This window comes from Canis lupus, chromosome 15, assembly GCF_003254725.2.
Source record: "Canis lupus dingo isolate Sandy chromosome 15, ASM325472v2, whole genome shotgun sequence".
Lineage (NCBI taxonomy): Eukaryota > Metazoa > Chordata > Mammalia > Carnivora > Canidae > Canis > Canis lupus.
In genome coordinates this window covers 43,286,924-43,302,279 of record NC_064257.1, presented here as the reverse complement: position 1 = coordinate 43,302,279, position 15,356 = coordinate 43,286,924, and the positions used below count along the sequence as shown (strand labels likewise).

General features: G+C 40.0%; 1 long non-coding RNA gene across 1 annotated transcript in view; it reads left to right on the top strand.

Annotated features, from left to right (window-relative positions):
- The window catches only part of LOC112654815 (uncharacterized), a 29,502-nt gene extending 16,480 nt beyond the window's left edge, over positions 1-13,022 (top strand). The window contains exons 2-3 of the long non-coding RNA XR_003133390.3: positions 6,035-6,165; positions 12,752-13,022. This is a non-coding gene — a long non-coding RNA (uncharacterized LOC112654815). The remainder of the gene's footprint in view (positions 1-6,034; positions 6,166-12,751) is intronic.
- The last annotated feature ends 2,334 nt before the right edge of the window (positions 13,023-15,356 follow it).

The window sequence follows — 15,356 nt, the reverse complement described above, 5'->3', positions numbered from 1 at the left end:
ATCTGAGAAAAAGATTCAGAAAATGAAAAGAATTAATGAAGTTCTAGCTAGGAGAGAGTCTTAAATATTTAAAATTGAGGGCCTAATGTGATTAGAAGGCTGTATCAGACTGTACCAAAATTGGATCCATGTTTTGCATCAAGAGAACATAGAGATCTTGGATAATGATGTCATAACATTGTGGCTTAGCCACGTAGTCCCGAAACCTAATGCAATTCATGTATTTTACATTACCCTTCCTCTGCCTTTTCTCTACCATTAACTATGGCCAGCCATGTGAGTTGAAACTCCCTAGCAATAAAAAACCAAAACAAACAAAAAAAAACCCCTCTGTTTCTTCTTTCTTAGAAACCTTCTGTCCACCTGACTTCTACTTTTTGCTCTCTGAAATTACTTTTGACATGCAAGTTTGTTACCCCCAGAGTCAACCTAAATTTTATTTCTGCACCAATCCTGAAGCAGGCCTCCACATTTTTAAATTCATACTCACCCACCCTACCCCTACTGCCACACAAAATTCATCCCAAAGCACTAGGGAGCAATGTAGAGCTTACCAAAGATTTCACAGATGAAATAGAAAGGATGCTTATGTAGCCTCCCCACCCCAAATACGTACAATAAGTAAGCTAGTAAGCTACAGTTACACGATTTTCCCCCCAGTCAAATGTGTAAACAATTTTTTTTTCCCCAACAGGATGTATAACATCTGACTCAGGCCCTTACCCCTCTGCACTCAAATTTCTATCCTTGATCTCCTACCATAATTCTTCTCTTTCAAGAAGTTTGGATACCAGCCTGAGGGTCTCTTTAGGCACGCATAGCTTATCAACTCTCTTTTTCAAGAATTCAATTTAGGGGATGCCTGGGTGGCTCAGTGGTTGAGCCTCTGCCTTTGGCTCAGGGGTGATCCCGGGGTCCTGGGATTGAGTCCCACATCGGGCTCCGTGCATGGAGCCTGCTTCTCTCTCTATGTCTCTGCCTCTCTCTCTGTGTGTGTCTCTCATGAATAAATTAAAAAAAGAAACTCAATTCAGGTATGCACCACAGTCAAGCAGGAGCCTGTGTGCTTGCATGTCTTCCCATGGTGTTCAGCGACGCCATGTTGTTAGATTGAAATTAGCTGTGATGGGAAACCAAGGAAATTGGCAAATGCCACACATCAAGGGAGCCTCTACCTTCCCCCCATTTTTTTCCCCAGAGAACCAGTTGTTAAACATCCACCAACACACAACTGGGTGATATGCAGAGCTTTTAGTGACAGGTGCAGCATGGGAACCAATCAAAACCAGCACGGTCATTTTTGCCCCATAAGTGCATGCAGCTAGTAGCAGCCCAGTTGTTTTCAATAAAGCAGGTGTCTCCTTGCAAAACAATGTTTCTTCCAACTTCTGAGTAGTTAAATGTTTCTTTTTTTTTTTTTTTAATTTATTTATGATAGTCACAGAGAGAGAGACAGAGGCAGAGACACAGGCAGAGGGAGAAGCAGGCTCCATGCACCGGGAGCCCGACGTGGGATTCGATCCCGGGTCTCCAGGATCGCGCCCTGGGCCAAAGGCAGGCGCCAAACCGCTGCGCCACCCAGGGATCCCTAAATGTTTCTATAGATCATCCAGAATTGCTTTTATTAGAATGCCAGGGACGATATTTTGTAATATACGTCCTTCCAAAAATTTGAAGGGATTATTTAAAATCTAAATAAAGAAAAAACATTAACATCTTTAAAAATCTCAATTTAAAGATTTCTTTTGTAGGGGAGAGATCCGTTTTTGAGAAAACAGTCATTCATTAAATGATGCTTTGTATTTTACAAGTTTTATATTGAATATAATCTATTGTCTTTATTTGAAAGGACTTCTGCATTGCGATTAGGGTAACGGGTGAAAGGTAATTAGGAAATTTTGGCAAATTCAATTAGAACCCCAGTCTTAGAGGGGCGCCTGGCTGGCTCAGTGGGTAGAGTGTGTGACTCTTGATCTTGCGGTTGTGAGTTCGAGCCCCATGTTAGGTATATAGGTTACTTAAAATATTTTTTTAAAATTCCAGTTTTAGAAGTACAAAAATGTAAAAAGTAATGTGTTTCTTAGAATTCAGGAAATGCAGCGAAGGGGGTTGAAGCAGGAAACAGAGAGTGATGAGCATGTCAAGACAGATCCTTAAACTGGAAAAAGCAGCTGAGGAATCCATAGTGCTGCCATGGAGATGGTCAGCTCCTCGTGGATTTCTTTGTACTTCCAGGAAAGACTTAGGCAAAAGTAATCTTTTACCTTATTAGGTGAGAAAGCGTGTATAGAAAACATTTTTCAATAAGAGAGTTAGCATTTCTAATTACAGAAGAAAAGATTTGATGTAAGGAGCAGCTCTGGGGTTCCTGAGATAAGGCTGTTGAGGAGGCCAATTTAGCTTAAAATTAGGAGACAAGGGTGATGCAAAGTAGCACTTTAAAATAAAATCAACGAAGGAATTGAAAATTGTATCAGACAGTTGGGATGGAAGCGTACCAAATTGAATTAATGTCTACTGAACACAACTCATCATTAAAACATAGAAGTTTTAGTGTTATTTCACTGGATTTTTTTGAAGAGTTTTTTTTTTTTTTTAATTAAAAAGATGAAAAAAAAAATCCAATGCTTCTCTCCTAGTGTGCTATTGTGGCTGTGTGTCTGTCTGAGTCCATTATGGCCACTATAACAAAATATCAGACTGGGTAGCTTATGAACAGCAGAAATTTAGTTCTCACAGTTCTGGAGGCTGGGAAGTTCAAGATCTAGACACTAGTGTGATCCTGTTCTCTGGTGAGGGCCTTCTTGCTGGGTCCTTTCATGGAGGAGGAAGCCAGGATCTCTCTGCAGCCTCTTTAGTGAAGGTACTAATCCCCTTCACTAGTGCTCCACCCTTATCACTTTAAGTACCTCCCAAAGGCCCCACCTCTTAATTCCATCATCCTTGAGGGTTAGAATTTCATTGTATGAATTTTTGGGGGACACAAGCATTCAGATGATAGCAGTGTCAGATCACATCTTTTAGATTTATCAAGTAAGTGCCTGCTTCACAATTAGAACATAAATGCTGCAAATATTACTTCTGTTTGTTTTCTATTTTCTTAATTATTAGTATCAATATTTAGGCCATTTGCTTAGATTTTTTCTTTTAAAAAGTTAATGTGTAAGTTTTGACAAGCAGTGATTTATTATGTATTTGAATCTGTACATACTCTCTGTATTCTTTCATTGATTTTTATGCCGTGAAAGACCTCCATCCAGAGAGCACATAAAACTAACCTATATTTCCTTTTTTTATAGTTTTATATATGCAGTTAACTCTTTAACACACTTGAAAAGAATTTTAGTGAATGGTTTGTGATAAAGCTCTAATTTTATTATCAATTTTTGCCTTTTTTATTATCAATTTTTGATTAATAGATTGTATTCGAACTTTGCCTTTTCTTTTTTATTTCATTTATAATGTGGCCTTTATAATATAACATTATTACACATAACAGGATCTGTCTTTGACTTTCCTTTCTTGTACCATTTATTTGACTGTAGAATCTTTATATTATTAATTATTACACCTCCTATAAGGATTTTAACAATGAGAACTGACTGAATGCACCTCTCCATTGATTTTCATTTTCAACTGATCTAGTTATCCATTTATTAATCAACACAAATCTCACCAAAATTTTGACTAAATATATATTAGACCACCAAAAGTTTTATTTAAGAAAAATTTCTATTGTCACAACATTTATTTAGAGACATGGTACTTTTTTCCCTTTTAAGAAGACAATGTTTCTACTTTACTGCTATATGCTAAGTGTGGGGTTGCTCCCCAACAAATATTTATGGAAGAATGCAATTTTAAGCAGTAAACACAGTCTGAGGAGATTTGTGAGAAGTACCTATTCTTCACTATAAAATAGCAGAAAATTGAGGAAAGGTAGAAGAACAATGGGCTTTGAATCAACCCTTACACCACTGGTATTTTTTTCTCTGTTAGGTCTTGTGTTCTATGTCTTTCTGTATCAGGTTTAAATTTTTCTGCCTAGATTTGAAGACTCTGAGTAACCAGATTATTTCCTCTATATTCCTTGACTTCCACTTTAACTAGACCCCATCCTTCACCCCACCCTTCCAACCACACCATCTGCTCTTTGTCTTTGCTCCTTTGTCTCCTTCACAGGGCAGGTATCTGTCTGCAACTCTAATAATCACCAGCCACCAACGTCTACCCACTTCCATTCTCATGCTATTAATCTTCTAAATAATCTCTTTAACAACTTAATAATTTTTAAAATAATTACTTTTTACATATATTTTTTAACATTCACACCCTCTTGCTGTAATTCTTTTATTAGTTTTAATTGCTTGCCAGTTCCTTATATTGGCTATTTAAAAAGGCAGAATCACAATCATGAGAAATTAAGATTAATTTTCACTCCCCTTTTCATTTGTGAGGTATCTTATTTATGTTTAATATCTCAATGTATTGGCTAAAACTTCAAGATAATCCTAAATGGTGGGGCAGTAATGGACCTTCTTACCTTGTTTCTGATATTAGTGGAAATAGAAATGTGTCAGATGTCTTGAAGTAAATATTACTTGCTATGGACAGAATTTCTCTTTTTAGTCTGTAGCTGAAATTTTAATGAATAATTGGAATATTAGTCGCTAGCCCCTTGTATTTCAAATTAATAATATTGTTTTGTGGCACTTCACCTCAGGAGCCCATCTGAGGGGGACTGGTTAAATCAGATTCGGGAGTACTCCCATCCTTCAGATCCAGGCATGGTTCATCATATTCTGACATCTCTTTCTGGCAGGTTGGAACCTTCAGTTATTATAGGTAGAAAATGAGAACTGATCCTAAATTGCAAGCTGACACCCTCAAAATCACAGGGTCAGAGAGAGCAGGGCTGGGATGGGACCTTGGTCTCCTTCTTATTCATTTGCTGCTTTTGCATTTTGAGGAGGGCAGGTTATCTCTAGGAGCCCCAGGTCTTTACATGCCCTCAGTGCTTCGACAATGTGATTTGTTCTGTCAGTGGGAAGGTGTCACAGGAGTGATCCAGTCGCTCTGGAGTTCCCTAGAGTGAAAGAAAGTGACCCACAGCCTCTCTGGATCCATTGAATTTACTCAAGTGGTACATGTTCAACCCAAACTTGGAGCAAATGAAGGAGATGTTTCTCTCAGTCAGCTGTAAATAGCAGCAAAGATGAGCCTGATTGAGGGGACACATGGAAAACATGGGAAACCACGATAACAGAGTATCTCTGGTCTTGTCTTTTCATGTTTCTTTTCTTCCTTTCTAGCCCCTCCTCACTTCTTTCTGGATCTACCACAGGTCCTTCAAGGAAAATAGAGAGCTGCATACTAAGAATGTGCAGGGATAGATTTCAGGAGGTTTAAAAAGAGCTGCATGATCAGTACAAGGAGGACATGACAGTCTGTCTTGGTGACCAGTGGGAGTCCATGACACTATGTTTTCTGCATGGTTGAATTTCACAAAACTGTATAATAGCAAAGAATGAATAAGCAAACTAATGTGAGAGTGAAAGAAAGATGAAGAAGGAAAGGAGAGAGGAAAGAAGGGAGGAAGGGAAGGGAATAACATGATTTTCATCTTTGTATTTCACAAAGTAAGGATATAAGGGAAAACTTGCCATAGGTTCATTGCCATCATTTTTTTAGAAGAAAGAACACCAAAAAGTGGAAAGGTTCTTAGAAATACATAAAGTTAGCCTACAGATAACCTTTTAAAAAAATTATTTATATAAGAGAGAGAGAGCATGCACGGGGAGGGGCAGTGGGAGAGGGAGACAGACTCCCTACTGAGCCTGGAGCCAGACATGGGGCTCAATCCCAGCGCCCTGAGGTCACTATCTGAGCAGAAAACAAGAGTCAGACTCTTAACTGACTGAGCCACCTGACGCCCCTAGATAGCTTCTATAGAGTCTACCTTAAGTTTAGGGAAAAAAAAAAAAAAACCAAATCACTACCTTGCCCTCTGTTTCCTTTCTGTGTTTTGCCACAGACTAGCAAAATACTTCAACACAGTATTTTGGTCACTGCACTGGCCTTTAGAAGCATCAGACATTGTGGAATGTCAGAAGTAACTTCCTTGACTCTGAAGGATGGTGACTTTTGGGACTAGAAGAACCAAAGGTATGTTTGTTCTTAGGGTGCTGGATCCAAAGGGTCTTTAAGGGCTAGAAGTAAATATGAAGGGAAATTGACTCCAATATGATGTAAGGCAATGTGCCGCTGCCCATGGGCAGAATGCTGAAGCCATTGGCAGAGTCATTACACTTGCAGTAAATGCACAGACAGACCTGTGGCCCTGTCACTGGTAACTACCTCAGCTAGTGTGGGGATCAGTATGAAGGTAACTGGTGTTGTGAAGGGGGTATAATGAGGAGTCAAGACTGAAGCTCCAGCCTCTTTCTAGGGAGACGTGTATTTCAAGGTCCTGTGACATGTGTACAGTATCTCTATCCCTATATTCTGACATGCATTTTCTAAGATAATTATTTTCATTGAATATGCTGACCTTTTTTAACAGTCACTTGCCTGGGAATATCTGAAATATGGATGGTAATAATGCTTACAGTGACTTTAATACACTGAGTAGTATAAAATGGCATTATTTCTGGGAATTGGTTCTACAAATCAAGCTAATTCTATTTTTCCTGTCAGCTAACTTTCTCAACTTATGAGCATTTACTTAAAATGCTTGATTATCTGCCATCTTTCTCCTTTGGATAGTGGATGATTTCATGCTTATACCTGTGCAGGTCATTCCGCCTACTCATTAGAATATTTTGCCACTGAAATGGATGCTGATTGTCCCACTTTCATGGGACATCCCATTTGGTGCATGGATTATCTTCCTTGAGCCCAACTCAAGTTTTGCTGTCAGCAATCATAACTGATTCTTCATTTTTATTTTTATGTTTTAAAGATTTTATTTATTTATTTATGAGAGACACAAAGAGAGAGGCAGAGACACAGGCAGAGGGAGAAGCAGGCTCCATGCAGGCAGCCTGATGTGGGACTTGATTTCAGGACTCTGGGATCACGCCCTGAGCCAAAGGCAGACACTCAACCACTGAGCCACCCAGGTGTCCCTAATTGATTCTTCTGAGTGAACAGAAGTTACCACTATATCACATGCCTGACCTATTTAGTATACCTTCGTATTTTATATCTACAATGTTATTTCAGTTATTCTCAATATTTTTAAGTTGTTTTCTATTGCCCAGTTTTAAATAATGCTTGCCTAGTCCAAACCAAAAATACTGCACTAATATGAGCTCAGATAACCACTGGGTACATCAGAGCCTTCCGTATAATTGGTACGCGGATTCCTGTTTCTGATTTCCAGGTAAGTGTTACACAGAAGGAAACTTTTGGAAGTGAAGCATTTAAGGACAATGACATTTGGCCTTATTATTTTTAAATCATATTTCCTTAGTCAACAGACCCAGAATACTAGCCAATAATCTTGGATTTCATTAAAGACTGGAGGCAGAAGAATCAGATTGTAGGTATTCTCTACTGAAAATTGCTATTTCATATTCATTTTCTTCAAAATCATAATTAGTTTCTGTGATGGTAAGAGCTGAATAGGCAGACCAACTTGTCTGTGGCGTCCAGCCAGCAAGTGTGTGTACCTCATGGCACCGTGTCACGAAGAGTCATGCCATCTTACTGCTACCTACTTTATTGTGGAAGCTGAGGGAACTCACCAAAACTTCCATTTACAGGTATCCATTCTCAAGGGTGTTTCCTACCTTGTACTTGTATCCAATCCACTTCCTTGCCTAGAAGTGGTGAATTTACATGGAGATTCAAAAGTTGCAAAATATCAACAGTCCCAATACATTTCTTAAAAAGCTCAGTGACTCAGGCTGATGAAAGGGCATGAGACCACCAACCTAAGCCAGATGGGCCCTGGGGAGGCAGAGACACTTCAGTCATGTCAGCCTATGACCGTTAACAACTAGACAACTGATGCATTCTGTACCAACAGCTGGAGCTTCTGGGAGGTCTTTAACCATAGCCCTAAGCAAAGGGCATTGAGGTAATCCAGGATGGAGGTCACCAACGGATGGAAAACTGTGGTGGGATTCTCACTGGTTAGGAGAGAGAAGAGGTTACAGCCTTTTTGCCAAATCCTCTGTGGCTGGATTCAGTGCCCAAATGATGATTTCCATTGCGAATGCAGTCTAACATTGGTGGTATCTGTCTTTGGGAGAAAAACAAGTCCCGATACTGAGTACCACTCTTTCGGCAAGAAACACTGCCCGAATGTGTTCTCTGGGTCTGATTTCACATAGTTGTGATAGGGAATTTTCTTATCTGGAATAATTATTTCAGGGACAAAATGCCTTTAGGAAAATAAATGAATGGTGAAGCTATTGAAATCATCCTGGAGCTAGAAGGTCCTGTATTGTTCTTTTTTTTTCAAAATTTCCAGGTTGAAAGAGAAGATGGGCAGTTTCTTAATCTAATTAAGACAAATATACTATAAAAGAGAAGCAACTTTTTTTCCCCCCACCCCTCCAACCTACACATTTTTCTTTGAGATTTTAGTACTGGATTATTAGTTGGTAACTTAACTCACACAAAGCCTTGTTCAGAATACACTTCAGAACTCCACTCTAAGCAATAAAGCAACAAAAAGACATGTCCATATACTTTGGCATTGTGCTGGCAGTAACTGAAATGCATAGCATCATACTCTTCGGGGGCTGCTTCCCCAGACAAGCAGGGAGGACAGATGTGTGAAAGAACAAACACTCCAGCTATGCCTAATATTGTACAAATGCACAGAATTGAAGTATTTATAGCTTCTATAGGCAGAGATATAAATGAGTTTTGTTTTGTGGTTTGGAAATATCTGTGGCTCTGCCTGTGATGAAGGGAGACATGTGAGTCACATATTAAGCAAGGATTTCTTCTGCTCATGTCTGATGTGCATGCAACATGGCCTTTGCCATCAACAGCCAAGAATAGAACATTCATATTTAAGCAATAGGCAAATGCATACAAGACTTGACAACGCAAACAGGGCTGTCCTGGGGTTGGGCTCAAGAGCAGTATGCTCTGTGAGCACCAGAAGAGGGGGATTCATTTTGAGAAGGCTCACTTCCCATGTCAGATGCAGATCACTTGAAACTCCAGCAGAAGTTTCAGCCATGTCCTCCTTTCCCTCTCCCTGTTAAGATGATGTCAGTGCAGTGAGGATCTTCTTGTCTGTTCAGATTATTGTTTTTTAAGTCCATATGAATGCTTTTTGGTTTTGCTGGATTCCAGATATTGGACAGGAATTCCCAAGTTGCCAGATGTGTGCTTGCACACACACACACACACACACACACACAGTTATATTGCACTAGAATTAATGGTTTAAAACATAGCAAGTAGTGAAACACTTTACATGTCTTTTGATTACAAAAATAGGTAGAATTATGGAAGGAGTAATTCCTGGGAATAAAAGGTATCGTCAATGATAGTGTAACAGCATTGCACAGATGATACAGAGGGTAACAGATGGCAGCTACATTCGTGGGGAGCATGGCATAACATAGAAGTTGAATCATACGTTACACACCTGAAACAAATGTAACATTGTGTGTCAACTATACTACAAAAGGGATGGAGTCACCATGATGTATCTCTTACAGTGGCCGAATGCCCTAGCAGATTTTCAGAATAAATGAATTGTGTGCAATGAACCATGTATAAGCTTTTTTCAGTCCTTCACACTGAGTCTATCCTCAAATCCTAGCAATTTTTCTGAAGTGATAGTGTCATGATAGCTGTAGGACAAACCTAGAAATAGACTTGTAAGTTAACCTCATTCAAGTCTTCTCTCTCTTCAAGCAGTCTCACCAGAAACTCTGGTTCTTAGGAATCCTCATTTCCTGTGTTACCGCAGTGGTCTCCTGTCTAGCCCTCTGACTGCTTACAGGTCTGATTAAATTCAATAAACAAGTAGTAAGTACCTATTTTCCAGGCTCAGTGCCAGGCTCTATCCCTTTATTTAGAACCAAATTACAAAGTGTATGTATGTACGTATGTATGTTTCCTCTAGGGATGCCATCTAACCAATCAGAAAAAAAGCCTGCTCCCCAGGGCATGGGCCTGCGCATACACGTCTTGTGGCAAGCCTCGTGAGTAACACAGACACACACACACATACTTCTTGGTTGGTTTATTTACCCCGTCTTGCCAGATCAATCAATGCTGTACACTACATGTTGTCCAGCTCTCTAATCCTTCCCACCTCCCTGACTGTGCATAATTTAGAGCTGCGTCCCAGTAGAGCTGAAATGTATGAATCCCACTACCTACCTTTCTCTTGCACTAAGCATTTGATTATAAGCACCTTCAAGGCAGAAGCTGTATCCCCCCATCCTCTTTGTCACTCCCCACAGCTCCTTCTCTGCTACAGCAAAATGTACACATAGCACATTTTCATATACAGTAGACTTCTTTGCTATAGCAAACTTTCTGTAAGTTCTATTTTCCTTAAAACAGGAGGCTTATGGGGAATGAAGAGCCATGTACCTCCTCTCTCTCTCTCTCTCTCCCTCTCTCTCTCCCTCTCTTTAAAAAAGATTTTATTTATTTATTCATGAAAGACAGAGAGAGGCAGAGACACCGGCAGAGGGAGAAGCAGGCTCCATGTGGGGAACCTAATTTGGGACTTGATCCCAGGACCCCAGGATAACACCCTGAGCCAAAGAGCTCAACCACGGAGCCACCCAGGCGTGCCTCCTCTCTCCCTCTAGTCCAGCTGCTTCTGGTGGGGTGAGTGCTTGCTGCTCAACTCCCCTTTGCCCATCTGCCCAAGTTGGGGAGAAACCCGGGCCTTTTGTTCAGTCAAGCAGGAAAGAGACATTCAGATGAAATTGAATAGTATTTGGTCAGGTGCCTAAGTTAGTGTTTGGGGAAAAAGCATGGGAATATTTCGTCTTTACATTTGGCCTCCTTGTTATATACTATTCTAATTATGCAGGGCGATTCAAAGCTCAGTTCAATGGTTATTTTTCAGGTGCACCAATTAGGAGTAGAAATAGGAGCCTGGGGCACTTCCCATGACATTCAATATTCAACATTCAACACCCAGCATAGCAAGACTAGGCCGTCACTCACTGAAGGTGTTTGGCTCCAGTTATAGAGATTTGAAAGCTTGGAAACTTTAGAAAATGGGTCATACTCTATATACTTTTCCCCCATGCCAAATAAAATAATATGAAGCATCTAAAAAATGTTATCAATAGCATATTTTTTCTAACAAAAATATATGTTATGGAAAAATAGAAAAACAAGTATGTAATTATCTACAAAAATAGGATCATCGTGTATACAGTGACATTTTTCTTTTACATTTTTTTCATTTATGTTAATAAATGTTTTCCTAAACCAGTATACTGCAAAGTAAGTTCTGTCTTCCATGAGTTATTGATAAATATTACATATAAAAAAAGAAAAGAAAAGACTCTTGATTAGCTAAATCTTAGCAGTCTTGGGTTAAACAGGGTTTTTCTGCTATTGGACATTTGGAAGTCTTTAATGTATATTGTGATTCTTAAAATAAGGGATATAGTACAGAAGTTCTCTAAATTATTTACCAAGTATATTATTTATATATTACATATATTGTATATATTTGTGTAGTTTTTCTAAACATGTGTTCCCTTGGACACCTCTGGATATAGAAGTAGAAGTAGGATTGAGAACTATGATCAATCTTAGGACATAGCCTGAAAAATTAATCAACACATGTTGTAAACATTTCTGCATTGATCATGTTTCTTATGTGTATCTGTATATATGTGCTTCTTTATTAGCAAGAGAGTGAGGGATTTGACTACAGAACCATTAATTTGGCATTATCACCTGCTAACATTCGATACTACTAATGTTTTGTGTGACATAATTTAAGAAATGTGGCTCTGCAGTATTCCCTGATATTACAAATGATGCTTTGGGGCTACATGACCCTTATTCATCCCAAGAGTTGATGCTGGTTTTCTGTATCTAACTGTGTTCAGAATATGACATCACTGCTTGCTTTATTAAAGACACAATGATCTATATCAGTTAATTAATTTTTCCAATTCTAGTCTGGGGCTTCATAAAAATACACTGGCCAGAGAGGAAGCTGTTAGTTGATACTGTATAATTTCGGTTTAGAAATTCTTAGGATCTTTAAGCAGAAATGCTCCTTTGTGGGAGAAAAAAGAGCAACGGCCTGAGTTTTTAGCAGGAATTCACCTCCACTCACAATGGTCATTTTTTTTTCTCTGACTTTGTGCTCTGCCTAGGATTTTGTTTTACCCATCCAGCATCTTTGTTTGCCTTCTCCTAAGCATATTCATCTCCTGCTCCCACAGTTGTATATGTCCTGTGGTTTCCCATTTGCTCTGTGTTTAAATGAAAAATGTATATAGTTTCTCTCTCAAATTAAGTTGTACTTATCAGCATTTTATGCAAAACAGTTTAAAGACAAATCTGCAGCAAATGAGCTGCTTGGTGCTGCTGATACGGTTCTTTAAAAAGCAGAGGTTTCAGAAACAGCTTATCCATCAATAGCTCCGATGGCACTTTGTGGTTGCTTTGCACAAACATATCCCCTTTCTCTCCCAACCCTATCACCACAAAAGATAATTTACTTGCCATTTTGGCTGCTTTTCTTTTGATTTTAAGAATCTTTCCTTTCCTATTCTGTTTATCCTAGGTAGTGCTGGGAGACTTCTATAAATGTACAAGTCAACAATGGGCGATGCGTTTCACGTCAGGAGCATAAGAGGAAACAATGATTGGGACTTTGTTCTCCAGCAGAATGTAAAGATGGCTTATCCTTTAAACCTCAACTTCAGTCTCCTGGTGAAAATAGATTGCCGCCATGAATTTTTGATGCACAAGTCATAAATGTTTGAAAACTATAAACTGTGTGAAATACATGCCTAGAGGGTCGGTTATATCCTGCATCGTTTTAAAAAATTACTTCCTAGTGTTCTCACCTGCCTGATGTATCCATTTATTGGTGTACTACTTCTCATAGTGACCCATTTTCTTTTCTTCCCTCACCGTTTATTCATGGGGAAGTTATGACATGTTGGTTTCTTTGCTGTATGGATAGGGTAGGCTATGATGTGGATCTCCTCAGCAGTTCATTAAGCACACTCCAAAACATGTCATTATCAGTGCTATGCATTTATTTCTTAGTCACCACGTGCAAAGGGTTATTCTGGGCATTAAGGAAGGTGTAAAATTGGAGCCCTGCTTGCCAGCGGCTGGAAACAAACCAGAGGAACAGGGCCAAGCTGTAAGAAGGGAAGTACGCAAGTGTCACCTGAGTGGTCTGGTCAGGTATGAAGCAAGGGGGGCACATGACCTGAGTTTTGAAGAAAGGAGGGTAATATTTCAGTAAGTGAAGAAAAGCAACACATGTTTTAGTCAAATATAGCAACTTGAAATTGTTATCCTTGTAACTTTGGAAAGATCAATTTATCTGGAACAACTATGTTTACTTTGGTGCTACTCTTAATGTTTTCCAACTGTTTTCCCTTATTCCGGGAGCCATTAATCATTGGAGGACTCTCGATGAAACTTATGGACCCTTTCTTCAGATAGCCGCTCATGGGCACCGAATTTCCAAGGCTCCACTCACCCCTCAAAGGCTGTTGTTGTCACCACAATTCTGCACATTTCTGGGGTGCAAATTGCATTTTATATATGCACGTTATCTCTCTTAATTGTCAACAACATTCCCATGAAGCAACCACCTTTGCCACCCCTGGTTTCACAGGACGCTAAAGATTTGATTAAGTGGATCACCTGAAGCCACTCAGCTAGTCAGAGTCAGACCTGGGATTCCAATAGCTTGGTAAAGTGTCCCTTCCTTGTGTCTTTTCTCCTCCTCTCTGACCAGGAAGGTCCTTCCCTAACCAATCTCAGAGTCAACTTATTCTGGTCTCAATCTGGTGGCTGGCTACTGTGAGCTTTAAGTAATGGTAAACACTCCCTTCACTTCCTTGGAGATGCTTATTGACAGGACAGCTCCATCACCCTGTGTGTTTACAGAACTCATACATGTGTTTGTGTCGGCACCGGTGTGACAGTGTATAAAAACATAAGTACCTCTTCCAGGGATGTCATTAAATGGAACAAGATCATGCTTGTAATTTAAAGTGATAAAGAACACAAGACATGGCATTGGAAGGAGTCTTCAGCATATGTGTATGGGAGCTGAGGACTGAAGCTGGGCGGTCAGCTCCTGGCTCGGGTCCACTTGTCCAAAGCAGGGTACCAGGTATTAGGCTGGCATCAGTTATTAGTATATCAGGACGTGAACTCGTGGGAGAAGCTGCTGTAGGAAAAAAGGAAGTTGTAGAGAAAAAAATATTTTCCAAGTTCCCTAACATGTCACCCTAGGGCACCAGGGAGGAGTCTGTGAGAGGAGGCTTTCCACCCCTGTCAGCACCTTCGCGGGGCCTTTCCGCCTCATGTGCTTCCATTTCTCCTAGAGGCAGCTGATTTCGGGCTGAAATTACCATCATGTAAGTTCAGCCAAGTAGCAGTCACATCCAAGTCATGCCAGCCCCACCCTGACAGGACTGAGGGTGAGTCAGGCTTTCCCTGGGATTCAGGGAACCTTCTGTGAATCCAGAGAAAATCCCTCAGGAAGTCACGCCTAACCATAAAGGCTGCTGGGCCAGCGTGAATCTATCACAGGAGAGGAAAAACACTATCTGCCCCCTGATGAATAAGGGGTCTGTTCCCTCACCACAGTGTCTCTGAAGTGCCACCCAGAGCCATTCCTCAGTGGTGAAATGACCCACTTTCCCTGGGCTGCAGGCAAGCTGGGAGACTGCCTCTCCTCTGAAGGCTCAGGCAACCCACTCCAGCTTCTCTGTTTCCTTGACTGAAGTCACTTCCATTAGCTCCTGCACCTTGAAGGAATGGAAATCTCTTTGATGGGTCTACAGAGCACACATTCAGCATCCCTGCCATCCCTAACCACTTCTGTCTTTTGCAAACTAGAGGCACGTTTATAGTACAGAAATGCTCTGCTGATCTGGGGGACCAATGGGCATTTCAGGCAGAAATGATGAAAAAGCACTGGGAGTAGCCAAAGGAAGTATCATTCTTACCACACAGGGCAAGAAAACCATTATGGTGGTTTGCTAGTAATTACTAAGCACAAAATAACATAACATGAAAATCTGGAAAATACTGAGTTAAACAATATTGTATAGATTTCTTCACTGTACAGATTTTTTTCTCTTTTATATGTTCATATTTATTGCGAATCTTCATGAGGGGAGTAATTAGGCAAT